Source organism: Dermacentor andersoni, chromosome 1 (genome assembly GCF_023375885.2).
Source record: "Dermacentor andersoni chromosome 1, qqDerAnde1_hic_scaffold, whole genome shotgun sequence".
NCBI lineage: Eukaryota > Metazoa > Arthropoda > Arachnida > Ixodida > Ixodidae > Dermacentor > Dermacentor andersoni.
The window spans coordinates 331529830-331547449 of NC_092814.1; positions in this window are offsets into that span (position 1 = coordinate 331529830).

A 17620-nucleotide genomic window follows, 5' to 3' on the forward strand; every position below is an offset into this window, starting at 1 on the left:
CGCTGCCCACACGAAGCCATCAGCTACCTCAGAGAGGCTAGCCTTCGAACCCAGCGCAGATTGCCTCTAATATAGGACGCGCGCGCCACGCTCAGCCGCCGAAGCTGTAGTAGAATAGCAAATGCGCTCAAAAGCCCCAACCAAATGTACGCGTTGAAACCCGACCGCAAGCGCCGCGCTCACTCAATGTAGGGTCGTGCCCGACGGAGCATTCGCTCGCCACTGCTTCCGCTCTTCATCACGCAAGCGATCTGACTCCAATTGTTAGAGGTCATCGAGTGAGAAACGGTCGTGTTTGCCTGGGCGCGCGTGACAACGTGCTTGTTAATTTCGTTAGTAAGAGAATGTTTAAAGCAGATTATGCAGCTGTTAAAACCACTTCGTATAGCTGTGTATGATTCCGCTATCGTAATAATTTCTATGCCTGTCGGGCGAAACTGCGACTTTTCATTTATTATTTACTGCGAAATCACTTATTCTTTTGTTTTGAATTCTGCCTTCCAATTCTTCGCATATTCCGGGTAATCACTTTACCGCCATCTCGCTTGAGCTACAGCGGAAGTCATTGCGAATTCTACAGGCAATGTAAAGTTCGACTGCTCTAAACGTAAACTCGAAATTCAGTAATGTCAGGGAGCTTTGTAAGGAATAATCATTGGAATAATAATCAGCAACTGAATCTTTTTCCTTTCCTTTATGCTACTTTAATTATATCTATCACCCCTCCCTCAATTTCTTTTTTGCCCGTGCTGCTAGATTCTGCATGTGTCACTTTAAGATGTCACCATCGTCGTCGTCGTGACCTCTGCCACCAATACCACTACGATCGTCAGCATTAGCGCCGATTATTCAGCCTGGCCCCCCCCCAAAAGTTCTGCGACCTTATAATTGCGCAAATAATGGCGTCTGTCTATTTCGTTGACTTTATATTTGTAATCCATTGGTTGTCCTAACCTGGGTGCCAGCAATGGGTCAGTTTGCTGCGCACCGTTCCATGTGCACTCTAACACCTGGGAGGCAGTGCTGCGTCATAGGGGTATTGTAAGAGCTGCGCTCAGATTTATGTCTGTAAGTGGTGTGCTATTGCAGCATGTACCATTTCATTTAGCGTGGGGATGTAAAAGCACCTGCAACCTACTACTATTGCTACTCCATCACGATACAGAAGCCAAATAAACAGCTGGAAAATCCTTTCCGCTGAATCGTAGGTTTCTAACGCGAAACTGCAGCGTCCGGCTGCTTCACAGGACGCCGGAAGTTCTCATCAACCATCACATCACTGCGGCTTCTATAGAACCTCGCCGTCGCACCACGCCTGACGAATTGAGCGGGTCCCTAGAGGAAGACTTTAGGGTGATACGCCCTATGGTAGGCGAGCATTGCGGGAAAGCTTACCGGCCTTTTCTTTCTCTCGAGCGTTGTTTCGCGCATCGCGTATTGGTGAGTCACTCAACGACGTAATCCCCATAGCCGTACGCTGGCAGACTTGCGTTATGGTGGCAGCCGTTGGTATCAACCCGAGCGGCAAGTACGCGCGGCCATTGACAAGTCCATAGATTAGCTTGCACCTTCCTGTGGACATGTACGGCGCAGATGCTTTTAAGAAATACAAACTGTGTACAGCGATGTTTGACTCCAAACGGGGAATCCTGTTTACCGAAACGCCTTGCTCTGTCAAAGCATAAAACTACCAGTTTCAGCATAACGATAAGCACGATTCATTTAATGTCTTAAAAGATCGATTACATTCGAACAATTAATGATAATTATACTTTCTTAAGTGTGTTGATTGGCATACTACATTACAATACTTTTTGTCCAATCTCAACTTCCATTTTAAGACAACTCCAGACGGCAGTGAAAAAAAAAAGGTGCTGTTCCGACGCCTCGCTATGCAACTCAGGCACACGACGAGCGATGGCAGCGCTAGTGTGAACACCGACAGTAGTGGTCCTTGGCTGCAGCTTCACTGCGTAGCCAAGTGCGGCGTCGTGCGATGCCGGCGTCTGTTCTCCTTCTTGGCGGCCGCTTTTGCCGTTGGCGAGGATGCGGTCTTTCTAGGGCTCGAAGGAGCGGTTCTCGGGCCTATGAATAGACCTGCCGAAGGCTTACACGGGAGCACCTGGCACATCAGACAAAGCACCTGGCACATCAGACGAAACAAACACCGAGCGCCATGCCGTGCCCGGGAGGAGGCAGCCTTGAAAATATCACAGAACAGCGCAGCAGCAGAGAGCCAGGCAGAAGCCAGAAGGAATATGTCGTTCGTATGTATTCCTTCGAGCTTATATTCCGGCGACGCTTTCGACCTAGGTGTTGTGGTCGTGCTGTTCTTGCTTTTCCGCTTGGTGTTACGCGCGAGTAGCAGCCCTCGCGGCGGCCCACCGAGCCTGCTTCTTCTCGACGAAAGACACCAAGGTGGCCATTCCGTCACACGTAGCAGGTGGCCGAGGACCAGCGGCGTCTGCTGCTCCGCGGATGGTGCTGGATGACGAGTCCAGCAGGCTGGATTGGCCAGCCGCGTTCTCGCGCTGGATGTTGACGTCGCGATGGATAGCGCTACAGCCGGCGCCTTCTCTTCGAGTACCAGCTGGCTTGCCAGAAAGCAGAGACATCGCCAGACTCGCTGATTGTACCGAAGGGCAACGTCGTGCACCTGACTGGACGAACAGGACGCGATGGCCAGCGCGACTGTTGCCAACAGGGCGAAGCTTCAGCCGGAATCCGCAACGCCTTCCTTGCCTTGAAGCCACCCGCGTGGCTGCGCGATGGGCGACGGCCGTTGGAAAAGGTCGTGAGGGCGTCTGTGTGTCTTGTTCGATGTCCCCACCTGGACAACTCGAAAAGGCGCTGGGCGTGCTCCGGTGACGGAAACATTCTTTGTGGTCCTGAGGTGGCTGCCAGCCGTTTCCGGTGGCAATCTGCCAGCTTTGTCGAACTGAGCCCGGCATCACCACCCGCAGAAGGCGCCTTCTTGTCGTCGCCCAGGCCAATTGCGGAGGCACGAACTTGGCTGTTTCAGCGCCAGCGGGGTCACAGGCCCAGCTGCACCTCGGCTTTGACAAGGGGTTGCCTACAAGCTCTCGAGGCGCAGCGTCGCGTCTTCGTTGCTCCCAGCGAAGCCGGTACGAATGATGTCCCACTGCGCCGTGGTTGTCAGAAGCGTGGATCTCGGCAAACGCGCTATGTTGCGGACGGCTGAGGGCGATGTCGCCGTGGCGGAGGTCGGCGGGAGTGAGGTTGCTCCGCCGCCTGCAGCGAACTTGGTAGGCGCTTGCGCGGCCGGCACATGCCAGCGGAATTGCTTGCCTCGGTAGTGGGACACGTCGCCGCCGAAGCTCGCGTGTCCGTTGACGTGGCATTGGTTGGCGCTCTGGATGCGTTGCGCGGCGATGAAGAGTCAGGTAGAGGTCGGCAGGATCGTCGGACGTTGTCCTCGGGAACAGCAGCAAGGCGTAGAGCACGCCGAGTCCGATGGTCTCGTTCGAGAGCGAAGTGCTCTTGAGGAAAGAGTCGTGGGAGCTTCCCGCAGGCAGACTGCTGACGTGACAAATGGTTGTTGGCTGGCTTCTCGATCCTTAACATGCACATCGGAACACGAGGCACGCGGAGGAAACGTCATCGTCTCTCCTCCCGCCGAGTGCCACGTACACCTGCTGACGTTGATTTCTCTCATTTAGACAGTGGAAGAAAGCGGAATAGAAAACGTACGGAGAATTTGCATTTAATATCACATCTCTGCTGTGAAAGTGACCGAAAATATCCATTTGTATGCTGGGCGAAGTTCTGTTCACAAACAGAAGAAAATCAGAAAGACGAAGAGAAGAACGACGAAAAAAAAGAGCGGGAAGTAATGCTGCATTGGTGATGATTATGATGATGATGATGTCCCTAAATTATGGCTCGTGTCCACCCTGGGGGTTGGCCAAGAATATGCCACCTGAACTTTTACATAATATTTGAGGGAAATACAACCAATGTGCAATTTAGTAATTGATACAGACAGATTAACAGATAGAAAAAGTAAAATTTTTAATAGTAATTCTAGGATTTACCTCACAAATATCACGAATTTTTTCTTCTCTGAGTTTTTTGTTGAATTGTATATTATGCCTTGTAATACCCTTATGTAAGGCCTTCGGGTCTTTAAGGTGAAATAATTGAAATGAAATGAAAGAATTGTAAAAGTAGGAGTATAAAATGCAGCACTGCTAGAAACGACCTTTTCTTCTTCTGTGGGCGAAGCGTTTTCAACTATATCATTGGCCAGCGACGTCAGAGTGCATCCTTTTGTGCAAGAGGAAGTTGAGGTTCGTTTCTATGAGATGAGAAGTTGTGGGTGCTTTCTTTTGTTGAGGAATCATCATCATCATCATCATCATCATCATCATCATCCATAACCTGTAACTGAAGATAGAGGGGTGCGTCACGTGGCGTTAGCTTAATTTAAGAAATAAACTCTGAACATTCGGAAAATTTATAGAAATAACTATGTATGTGGCACAATGTCTTTATTCTAAAAATATGTGTTTCCGTTTGCCAGATGTTTAGGGTACACTTCGATAATGATGGCAAACTTCATCAGCAAAAAAAATATGGTTACTTGCTGAATTTTGATTTATGCGAATGGAATCTTGGAGAAGTATTCATAACTCAATAACCTAACAACGAACCGCGGTGATGTAGAGAGAGAGAGCGAATTTTAAGGTGGTTGCCCTGCTACACTCTTGGACGACTGCGCATTCTCAAATGCAAGATGCCGTTTCTATTATGTTTCTCAGGTGCTACGAGGAAGTCACCCTATCTAATTACAAATCTCTCTCTCTCTCTCTCTCTCTCAGATGCTCTTTCTGATGTATTGAACCCGTTATTTATTTATTTATTTATTTATTTATTTATTTACTTATTTATTTATTTATTTATTTATTTATTTATTTATTTATTTATTTATTTATTTATTCTAATTTACGTTATAGACATTCTCTTTCACTTGTCTTCGTGTTGCCTACACAATTACTATAGGGCACAAGAGAGGAAGCTATGACCCGATCAACACTACCGTGCTTCATAACATTCAAGTCGCCTGTTTACTGAACTTTAATTGAATAGCGAAGAAATCGCACCCCCGGGAACCTTTCCTACAGAGAGTGATTGAACAACAGTAACAGTAGAGTGCATATTCAGTGAAATTTATTTGATATTGTCGTCCTGTTGCGCGGGCCAAGTTTTATTCATTGACGGCATCTCTCCATCTCATTCCTCGATCGTGAATGGGAGGCGAGGCTGAGGCCAAGTGTAGATTTTCTCCGGATCCGGCCCACATGTATTCTCGGTCAAGGCGGTCTTTTTTATTTGCGCTTGCCCCTTTTGGTAGCCTTGCCAGCAGTCCCCTTGGCCCGACGAGACTTCGACGAGGAACTGCTCACCGCCTTCTTCAGTTTGCCCCGCTTTCCTCCGCGGCTTGACGACGAACGCGCGCTACGGGCGTGGCGGCGCCGTCTCCCGCCACTCCTGGTACTCGCGCTCGCTGCAGAGGTGCTGCTGTTGGAATGGCGGCGGCGGCGGCTCTTCCTCTTTGTTCCGCGGCTGCTCTGCGCGGTGGTGGCGGACCCTCCGCGGCGGCTGCCCTTCCGCTTGCGGCCACCGTGACCGCTGCGGGACGAGTGCGTGGATTTTGCGCGGCTCCTGCCCCTCTTGGCGCGATGACTGCTGCCGCCGTGGGAGCGACTCCGCGAGCGGTGCCGACGCTTCGGTGCCTTGGTCGCTGCAGTGTGAGCGTCGATCATGGAGGAGCTCCTCGAGCGCGTCTTCCGGCTCACCCTGTGCAACGTGGGTCCCTTGCTGGTGGACGGGACATTCGCATCGGCGCCGGGTGTAGGTGCCTCAGCGGCCTTTCTCGTCTTTCCGGAAGCCGTTGCGGCGATGGAACGGGTCCTCTCATTAGATGAAGACTGGTCCTTGGCGGTCCTTCCACGTGCTCGCTTCACAATCGGGGCCTCTTGAGAACGACTGCCGTCATCGTCGGCAGCCGGCGGTTGCCGCTTCGTCGTTCTGGTCCTGCTCTTGCGCGTGGCCGCTCCCTTCTTGGCGGGCTCCTCCCCCATGGTGGTCCCCGCTCGGTCCTCGGGCCTACGTCCGCACTCGCTGCCAACCAACCTGCCGCTGTCGTCTGCCTAGGAGCAGACAGAAAAGCGGTGTCTCGGGCGAGCCTTCTGGAGGAGCCGCGCCAGCAGTGGGAGCATGGCCTGCTGCCGGGGTCCGAGCCACCGCCGCTCTGATAGACGTTCGAGCCGCGCGCTCGAGGCCCGTGCAATGGCTCGTGGAGTGCCGGGCTTCCTTTTCTCGGTCGCGCCCATTATCAGGGTTTGTGCGATCAATTGAGGCTTCATCATCTTCTCCGCAGAAGAGCTACCTTCTATAGAATTCCAGTGTTTGGCTCTCAGTTATCGATGTACATATGTGTACCGCAAATAATAGGCCAAATTTATTTTTGAAAGTATGTTTCTGAACGAATGCCTTCTTTGTTAACTCCCGTCAGTTTGGTGTGCGTAAATAATATTTCTCGAGAAATAAACAACCACTTGGGCTGCTGGGTATCTGAAACTATAGGTATGTGCCCATTCTGTACCATTCCCTCAGATTTGGTACGTGCTGCTGTGACGGGAAGTGTGTGATATTATGCCTTAGATGAACTCGCATATCTGTCATAATTCGCTCTGCACGTACGCATCTCATCAACGCTCTTCCCTCGACAAGCAGCATACATCGCCATTGTCCTCGTGGCACAGTTACCTATATAACCGCTACAGGCGACGAGACTGTGCGCGTGTAATCCGATACTGCATAGTGCACCTCGCTAATTCAGACTTGGTTCTCGGCGTCTAGATTGCAACATTGCGTTGCATCTGCGTGTTTTAATGCGTCAGCATTCTTTAGGCACATCACGCACTTTCCCGGGGGTATCTATCTATCTATCTATCTATCTATCTATCTATCTATCTATCTATCTATCTATCTATCTATCTATCTATCTATCTATCTATCGATCTATCTATATTTGTATCTAACCATTTTCCGGCCTATACCTGCGTCACTGGGTAGATCGTGAGCGGACGAGTCGCACATCGGGCTGATGGGCTGAGGTAACTTGGCTTGAAAACAACCATCGAACAAGCTTGGGTCACCGAGCATGTTGCGGTGTGAACATTCGTGGCGCTCTTCAACGAACCTCTTACACGCCAGCATGTGTCACCGTACACGCGGGACTGGGTAGGTGCAGCTGTACGAAAGAACTCTTTGACGACGCCTCAATGAAGCACTCGGTGTGCGCCACTTGGTCTGTGGTGGTCTGCAATCAACCTCTTTGATACCAACTTGGGTAACTGGGCATGTGCCACTGGGAAGGTGCCGCTCTAAAGTGACGAAAAAAAAGATGCCTTAAATGTCCGCGATGCTGAGAGGAATCGAACCCGCGTCACAGGGGTTGCTCCAGAACAGCATCCCGGCGCATTTGCAGGCTGCGCGACAACTGCACTGGGAATGCGCCGCATTTCAATGAACGCCTTCCACGCCGAGGCTTTGCCGAGCTGCGCTATGAATGCACAGAGTATGTGCTGCTCTTGAATGAAGCCCTCGCCAGGTTGTATCACTATGTGCCACTGAGCAAGCGATGAAACAGTTACCAGCGTCCACACGTACCAGACGGCCACGCTTCTCGTCTCGGAGGACAGGCTCGGACGTCTGGGCAGTGCCGCTAGATAGTGCAGTGTCTAAAGAAAGAATCTCGGAGAGACATCCCCGTTGCCGCATGACGCGTTTCTTAGTCTTCGCACCCACCTGAGCACCATGCCTTTCGGATTCCACGCGCAGGTTTCACGGTAGCAGCCGCAGATGGCGCCGAGTGTTCTTAGGGAAGCGCGAAAGAAAAACTACGTTGCAGTACACGCCTCGTGCATAACTCGCTTCGACGATGGCAATACGTCATGTCGCTATATTATTTCAAATCCATGGCCGGTTCATCTAACTCGGCAAGACGCCAGCCGAACAGATGCGCCCAGACCGGGGAAGAATGCATAGAAACCTGCGCTTTATGAAAGAAATAATGAGCTTCAAGGAGCATATTTATTGCGCTTATATTTAGGCTACATTTACTAATGCGATAGCACTATACGCCCCATCAGGCAAAAATCTGTCGGCGACGGCGTGAGCGAAATATGGTACCAAACATGGCCGACAGCGCAAAGAGTAAAATCACGCAAAACATACTCGGATAGGCATCAAGTTTCTCAGGGAGATTCCAGTAAACAAGGTAAAGTAATGGCTTTGAAAATAAAAAAAAAAATCACCAACGATTACGAGACTCCCAAATGCGAAACTTGAGCGTAGCTGTATGCGTGTTTTCATTTTGCGATATATCGGCTGGCGCTAACAATCTCTCTCGAGCGGCACGTCGCAAGCGGAGGGAAGTGTGGCGCGACTGTCTTGCTAATCGGGAGATCGCGAGAGGCAGCGCGTGGGTGACGCGTGGGCGCGATTCACAATAGCCGCCGCAGACAGAACTCCGTTCATGCAGTACTTTGTTTCCATATATGGTATCGGTGGCGTCATCGCTGAACAGACGATGCACTAAAGCTCCTGAAACTTGGTAAACATAGCGACTCTTTGAAGGAATACCGCCCCCTTATCGCGCGCCCGTGCCGAGGCCGACACAGCGTCGCTATTGGCCAACTGGATTCACGCGGGCGCTTACGAGGGCTCCGTTTGTTCATAGTCGTTCTCCCCCATCATTTATGCTTCACAACCGTCTACCAAGTGGCGAGAAGCACATGTTTGCGCCGTTGCTATTCCGTGTTGTGTTGGTTTGCGAACGCCTTGAACCAAGTTTTGTGGCAAGTGCGACGTCAGTTAACGGCATGTTCCATCACAATGACCTGCTGCGCCTTCGGATGCCAAAATAGTTTCAGCAAACGCAAGAAGCTCCTCGCGATACCGTCCAATAAGCGCAACGGGTTAAGATGAAACACATGTATTCATCGAATTGGGAGGGATATCACTTCAGACTAACATGCTCCAAACAAGTATGCGAGGTTAGTTGCGAGTTTCTCATATTTGTGAGTATTGCGTAACTTTTGCGGGACATAACGTAGTAGATATTGCACAGTTAACTGAGCATGTTGCCATTTAAGTGGACGTTCTAACGCGACAACGTTAAGGACCCCGTGTCGTAGAAGATCCGGTGTCGGTGCCGGTGGAGTTCTCCGTAAGCGAAAATTTCCCAGCATATTTAGCCATATGTATAAGCCACGCCTTGCTATATGACATGCAGTATGTAGGGGCTATATTCCCACACATATTCTATCACTAATTTTGTACATACTTTGTATTACATTCTAGACAAAGCTATTCCTCGGAATTTTGAGAATGACAGCCCACAAGCAAATGTCATGAAGCAAAGGACAGACAGAGCATGCCTTTTAGGTTAAACCTTCTCAGACCTAACTATTAAAAGTGCGAAACAGTAACAGGAACCTCAAAATGACGATATTCTTCTGACGCGATTCTGCCCAACCGCCGGGATCGGTCCACGCAAATGACAGCGTTTCTACCAGAAAGCTGGCCTTCGTGCATTACATTACGGTTACTTATAAGCTGCACTTGCCAGATTCTGCCGATTCTGCACCGTCAATTTTTCAGTAGTGAACAGTCCATGCTGAGCGACTGGCAAAGACCATCTTTTAAGCATGACATGCTTTTAATTCCCGTTATAATTTTTAAAAAATACTAAATTATGCGGTTTTACGCGCCAATACCACGATCTGATTATGAGGCACGCCGTATTGGAGGACTCCGGAAATTTTGACCACCTAGGTTGCTTTAACGTGCACATAAATCTAAGTACCCGGGTGTTTTCGCATTTTGCCCCCATCTAAATGTGGCCGCGGTGGCTGGGATTCGATCCCGCGACCTTGTGCTCAGCAGCCCAACACCATAGCCACTTAGCAAGAACGACGAGTGCCTCCTGCTCTCGACATCTACAAGTGAACTTGAGACAAAAGCCAGAGCCGTTATCCGGGCACTCAAGCGAGAACATCCTGGCATCGATTACTGCCACTCTTTTAGCAAGAAAGTGGCAGCTCTCCAACAATTTATACAAAAACTCTGCAGTCGCTCTGGATGTGATATGCCTGCAGGAAGTGGGTGCTAAACCGGCCAACCTGAAAGGGCATTGCACCCTGAGCGATCCCCAAAATCTATAGGTTGCGACACTGGTCAGCAAATTAATCAAGGCAACTAATGCACAGCTATAGCCTACCAAATGATAGAGCAATTGTAAGCTGATCAGCGTGATTCCGAATAAAACAGGAAAGACTCACATGCTGATAATGAACATATGCAGCCAACTAAAAGCAAGAGAGAAGACATTCCCGGCTTTTTGCGCGAACTAAATTCCTCGCGGCACCAGAGACAGACTAGTCGTAGAAGGCAACTTCAGGCCTCCCAACACAGGATAGGGTTACGCTAAGGATTCACCCAAGGATCGACTGATGGAGTCCGCGATCGATGAACTTGGTCTGAGACTCGTCACACACCCGCCGACTCCCACCAGAAGAGGGAATACTGTGAGCAAGGTAACAAAACCTGACTTGACACTAACCTACAACATCAAGAGAGTCATGTGGTCCAACATTCGCGAGAATCTAGGATGTGACCTCGACATAATCTGCAGGTCAGTACCCTCCCTCAAGATCACCAGGATTCCCCTGACGGGCTGGACAAACTACAGGAAACACCAGGTACTAAAAGGCGAAGGCACCCCGACGGACATACAGACCCTGATTTTGTAAGGCAAGCACACGAGTTGTCGTCCGAAAAGGTGACGAGGCCAGCCGAAACACCGCGGTGGACAGGCACCACGTCAACCTGTGGGACGAATGGCAGGAATTGGTTAAAAGGTGGGAGCGACAAAGATATAACAAAGCGCTCTGAAATCGCATAGCCCATTTCACCAGAAAAGCCAACGAATATGTAGCAAAGCTGTCTCACGAGGGCTTGGTACAGTTTTGCGGCTCTCTACAGGACACTCTTGGACTAGTGTAATATCTTGTGTACCGAGTATTTAGGACCAGAGTACCTTGAGGTACGTACTCTAACCAAATCTCCTGGCTGAAACAGGAAATTTGGTTGCGCGACGACGATCTACATACTTTTTGGTATTTTCCTGTTTTTGACGTACTCTACTCTGCACTTCCTGGTGCAGCTTCGGAGAAGCAAATTCAGGATGAATCGGAGGCATGTTTGTGACGTCCAGACGAGTTCGCGATTGACGACTATGAAGCAGCATAACTGGAGACACACCGGTAGTCATGTGTGAAGTAAACCTGTAAATTGCCAGGTATTCTAAGACCGCCAGCCTGAGGTCTCGCCATTCCAAAACAGCAATCTGTATGAACTCTTTAAGGACACGGTTAAATCTCTATACCTGGCCATTGGCCTGTGGGTAGTAAAGAGAAGACAAGAAATGCTTAATACCTCTCTCTTCAGGAAGTTCTGAAAATCTGCAGAAACAAATTGTGGTCCATTGCCACGGACACTATAGCATCAGAAAATTCCTCTCTACTGAATATGGACATAAGACGGCGTATGATGGCTTCGGATGTGGCAGGAGGCATAAAAGCAACTTCAGGCCACTTGGAATGATAGTCAACAATTACTAAAGCAAAACGTGCATACTGTGGAGCACGATCAAGAGGGGCTATTATGTCTATGGTTAATTTTTCCAATGGTCTCAACGGCCATTCGACAGGTTGTAATGGAGCAAAAGACGGTTTGGCAGATTTATCTGCTTGTTGACACACAGAGCAGTTTCCCACAACTTCCTCAACTTGACTGTCGATGTGAGGCCACCAGTAGATGCCGCTCAGTGGGAGCTTTGTTTTAGTGATGTCTAGATGACCCTCATGAGCAATAAACAGGAGCTTCTGACGCAAGGAAGCAGGAGCAACGATACGTTCACCTCGGAGAAGCAGATTATCCGCGTGGGACAATTCGGATTGTACGGCAGGATATATGCCTGTAATTCTGGTGGAAGATCCCCAGGATTCCTCCATCCTTTGACCATGTTCTTCTTTTAATCTTGGCAAACTGGATCTGCCTGTGTAGCGGCTTGGAAGTCTTCCTTTGTAATACATGCCGAAACCAAAGGCACTACTTCCTCATCTAATGCTGGTTCAGAATCGGGAGGAACAGGTAGGCGCGATAATGCGTCTGCAATGACATTTTGGTCACCTTTACAGTACTCAATGGTGAAATTGTACTATAGTAATCTTGCACTCCACCTTGAAATCCTTAATGGACGCTGTCCAGAAACATTTTAAGACAGTAATGTATCAGAGCTTGGTGACCAGTTTGTAGTGTGAACTGTCTACCCCACAAGTAAATATGCCAATGTTCACATGCAAATAGACATGCCAATGCTTCCCGTTCGCCCGCGGAGTACCGTCGTTCTGCGGGAGATAACGTACGAGATGCAAAGGCTACTGTAAAGAGCTCATTTCCACATTTTTGCTTCAGGATGGCTCCGAGGCCAACGTCAGAAGCATCAACCGTTACGAGGAAGATTCGGTTGAAACATGTGTACCACCGGGCGGGACGCAAGTACGTCTTTAATCGCCTGAAAGCTGTGTCCAGTATCCCGATCCCAGACAAAGGCTTGTCATTGCCTTAGGAGTTTCCTTAGCGGTTCCACTAAGTCGGAATACTGCGGGATGAATTTAGCGCAATATCCTGTGAAGCCCAGAAATGAATGTAGAGCCTGTTTGTACTTAGGCTGTGATGCCTCCACGACTGCCGGGATTTTGCTATCCATCGGCGAAATGCCGTTTGCGGAAATGTTATGTCCTAGGAAAGTTAATTCTGGGACACGGAATATGCTGTTATAGTTAAGCTGCATGGCTGCATTACTTATGTATTCACCGCACGACAGTTTGCAAGTTTCCATCGTGGACACGTTGAGTGTGACTCCACACAACATCACGGTAGCACAAGGTGCCTGCACAATCTTTCAAAACAGAAGACATTATTTGCTGAAAAGCAGAAGGCGCAGATGCCAATCCGAAACACACACGCTTAAAGTGAAAGAGACCGTCGTGAGTGATGAATGTAGTAAGCTCACGGCTTTTCTCGGACAATAAAACCTGATGATAAGCGGACTGTAAATCCAACTTACTGACAGTAGCATCAGCGAGTCGACGCTACTGTTCGTTAGCCCTCGGTAGTGGAAAGGCATCGATGATGACAGCCTTGTTAGGCTTTCTAAGATCGACGCAAAGTCGAATGGAATTGTTGTTCTTCCGAACCACGACGAGCGCAGAAATCCACTCGGACCCTGAGACTCGTTCGATGATATCAGCGGATTCCAGCTGTTGCAGCTCGGCGGAGACGTTTACTCACGGAGAACAAAGGGTAGAGGACTAAGTTTCGCTGAGACTGGTTGCACTGAAGCTCGAAGACGAACGTCGTGGATGAAGCCCTTTACAAATCTCAATTGTCCTGAGAACAGATGGGCGAACTCTAGTGGAGCGTTGTGTGGTAGAGACGAAAGCTGAACGCTTGGGTCAACTATAACTCCTGATACTTGTTGACATCTGCGCGAAGACCCTTGAATGTCAATGCCCAAAGCTTGAATGGCGTCTAAGCCTTTCAAGGGAGAGGTGATGTAATATCCCATTTCGGTTTCGAATGGTTATGACCGCTGGCGCCACTCCGCGCCTAGCGCTGTAAGTGTGGCCTGATGTATTTACCCTCACCGGAATAAACGTATTCTTTGTCTGGTCCCCCCATGGGTCCCCCCGACTCGGGCAGTCCGGCCCTTCATTGCGGCGCTTTGCGTCAGGCCGTTAGGCTTCACGCCGTAGGTCCCGCGTCCGGCTGTCCCGTCGAAGCTACTACAAATATCCAAAATGTGAGCGATCCCCAGAAGTTTGCTGGATCCGGACAACACCATAACCGCAGACACCAACGGATAGCGGACGACTTCACAAGCACAGATCGAGGAGCTCATGAGCAAACTTAAAGGGCGCTGTCGGCATAAAAGACAACGGCAGTAGCAACAACATTACACGGCAATAACAAGAACCGCAACAATAACACTCCAAAGATAACCATAGAGAGATAACCAAGAACTCTGCTCCAGGGGCAGACAAAATATGGAATGCCGTGATCCGTTCTCGATGGCAAAGTTTTGGATCGAATCACGGAAATATTCAACTCCAAGTACACTTGGAGAATCGATCCGCTCCGTTGGAATGGAACGATGCCAAAATCATCACGGACCCTAAACATGGAAAGACCCCATCTCTCGAGGCGCTGAGACCCATCTCGCTCACGTCGTGCAAGGGCAAGCTCTCGAGAAAGTGATAGAAACCAGGCTCCTAAACTGCATGTATAAACACAGTTCCTTCCCAAAAACAATCATCGGCTTCAGAGCAGGATTGTCGACACAGGATACTTTTCTCTTGGTTAAGGTGGAGGTCCTGGAAGTGATAGCCCAGGGGAACGTGAACCTAATACTGGCGCTCGAACTCAAGGGTGCCTTTGACAATGTTTCGCACGAGGCAGTCCTGCAAAAATTGGAAAATTCCCTTTGCGGAAAACGCGTATTCAACTATGTGAAATCCTTCTTAACAGACAGAACTGCAATGATCGGCATCGGCCAAACGAGATCGAGCCGATTCCTAATTCCCAACAAAGGAACACCGCAGGAAGCGATAATTTCGCTACTCCTCTTCAACCTAGCGATGTGCAGCCTGGCCAGGAGACTGGATGCCATCCCGCTGTTGGGTTACACCCTCTACGCGGACGACATATCACTCTCTGGGTCACGCATGGATCGCTAGGGAAAAAGTAAGAAACACTACAGGACGCAGCAGACGTCGTATCGGATTTCGCCAGGACGAGCGGGCTTACTTGCGCACCGGAGAAATCGTCATACGCGTCCACTCCATTGCAAATACTGAAAGAAAAGAGGTGAAGTAAGTCTAAAAGTGGACAGACACGCAGTCTCGGAAGTATCCAAAACCCGAATACTAGGGCTTTGGGTCCAAAACAACTGCAAGGCATCACACACAGTCAAAACGCTATGAGTCACTACAAAGAACATAGCGAAAATGATCCACAGAATCCCACATCACAGTCAGGGGTTGAACACACTCCGACTCGTTCAATTACGCAACACTTACGCCGAACTCAAGGAATCAGTTCTCATCTCGCATAGGGAACAGCTAAACCCACATGTGCAGGGCAGTTCTCGCGAGAGTGGGAATTCCTCACTATCGCCAACACTTGGGAGAAGTGTTGGTCTGTTTGAGGAAGTGTCAACCGAGACCAAGAAAATGATTTTGGTGGCACCTATTCCAAAAAACATGCATGGCTCGACGTCAAGCCAGAGTCAAGTGGCTCAGGAAACAGCATGACAAACCACAAGATGAGGGAACACTACGTGGAAGAGAGCGTGCGTCTCCGCTATTTGAAGTAGTAAAGGCAAGGCGCAGAAGACCAGGACTCAGGAAGAAGAACACAAAAGACAGGAAAGGCGCTAGTCCTGTCGTTTGTGTTCTTCTTCCTGAGTCCTGGTCTTCTGCGCCTTCCCTTTACTACTTCAAGCATGAACCAACTAGCCCAAGCATGAGTTTTACTTGAGCATGTCTCCTCTATCCCGGCCGTGGCTGCGCATGGCTCTAAAGGCTGTTTCACATGCTGCGACTACAACGACAAAAATCGGTGCTGTCGCGCGCGTCGCAATGCGATTTTTAGAGGGCTCATTTCACATGATTGCGATTTCAACAATGCGACTGGTGCGACGCCCAGGGTTGGTTACTGCCAGGTTTCGTGGCACACGCTGCATAATTCTTTTATTGTAGTGAATAAAACGTTTACACTATAATATTATTGACTTCTCTTGATTAGAAGAAAATAATATGTACGCTTACTAATTTAAAAACGTTAGTTAAGATGTGTCTTGGAGTGCGCGACGGTGGTTTCTGTAGTTCAGGGCGACATCGCGCACGTAAACAGCTGTTCACAGGTGGTTCAGCGATTCTTTGTGGTTCAGCGCTGTGTGTTGTCTTATCTACCTTCTATGACCGTTTCGTTCTGCATGCGCTACGACAATCTACAAGATGACCTATCGACAAGTTCATATAGCTACCCTCACCGCATATGCAGTATTCGGAATTCGGCTGCCACGAAGTTGTCGTGTCAGCCCAACAAGATCCTCGCACTACCCGTGCTCGGCGTCAGCTTCTGGAGAAATGATGCGTGTATATTGCCCGTCATTGCGCATATGTGGTGCCTGCTCCTAGCCATAATCTTACGCCAAACGCAACAAGAAGCACAAACCCGAACGCCCGCCTGTGCCCCTGAACGAAGCCTCAAACGATCTGTGTGATTACGACGTGGAATGAAAATTGTGTTGTGAAATTCAACCTTAGCGCTAGCCTGGTTCGCCCATAGCCTGGTTCGTCCATCGCCGTGCTTGCGCTGCGAATGTATATATGGGAGCCCTCTCTAAATATTTCTAAAGGCGCAAAAGCCGACGCACCAAATGTTTCGAGCAGTTACCGTCACTTTTGTAGAAACCTGTACGTTGTAACATAGCATTCTAAAAGACACGCTTCTCGTCCACTTTGTTGCCCCGTGTCTCGCGCTGGTAGTATACTCGGAACTTCTAACAAGAAGGCCATATCAATACGCGCTATTCATAATGCAGGATCGTAGGCCCACGGCAGGCGCACTTGCCGTAGAACTTTTCAGTTTTCTGCTCAGCCTCGCACGCCTCTCACGGTTAGCCTGTTTTGTGGAAATAAATATTATTATTATATTATTCATGTTATTAGATATTATAGTTTCTTCACTGTAATTTATAGCAATCATCCAGATTTCTTAAGCTAGTCATGCATTTAACCTGTATTAGATCAACATTGTTACGACATGCTTATGGGAGTCATTTCAAACTAGATTCCTCAGCCAGAGAAAGTACAAATGCAAGCCTCAATGTTTATTCCAATTTCGTATTCCTAAACAGATTATATTGGCAGAATTTTATGCCTGCTTGCATTTCCTGCAATTCAATGTTCAGAGCTGGAAAAACGGATTCCTTTTCTTGCTGTCGAAAGGCTGCTTCAATGTCGATAGCAAGCTATAATTATTCATTTTGAAAGTGTTAAGTAATGACTATATGTCTAAGTTTATCAATGCGTTTTTGTTCTATGAACATAATTAGGTTTTCTCTCTCCCTCTCCCTCTCCCTCATGGGATGAAACCGTTCACTTTCATAAGTATCAGGATGCAAACATTCTTGAGTTTGTCCTGAGCATTTGTCTGCATCCTATAGTGTGCATGTTTGTATAAAATTCTGGTGTTACAATCGCAGTGATCTACACATATTGTTATATTGCAACAAACTTATTTAACTTTGTTTTCAAATCTACAATGTGGCCATGCAGTAACGACTATATTAATAAGCAAAAAAAACTGCAGATTCAGTGTACGTGTTGGAATCTATGCGAAGTGAAGTTTCTGTCAAGTGGTCAATTAAATGCTGTTAAAGTAACTGCGATATATA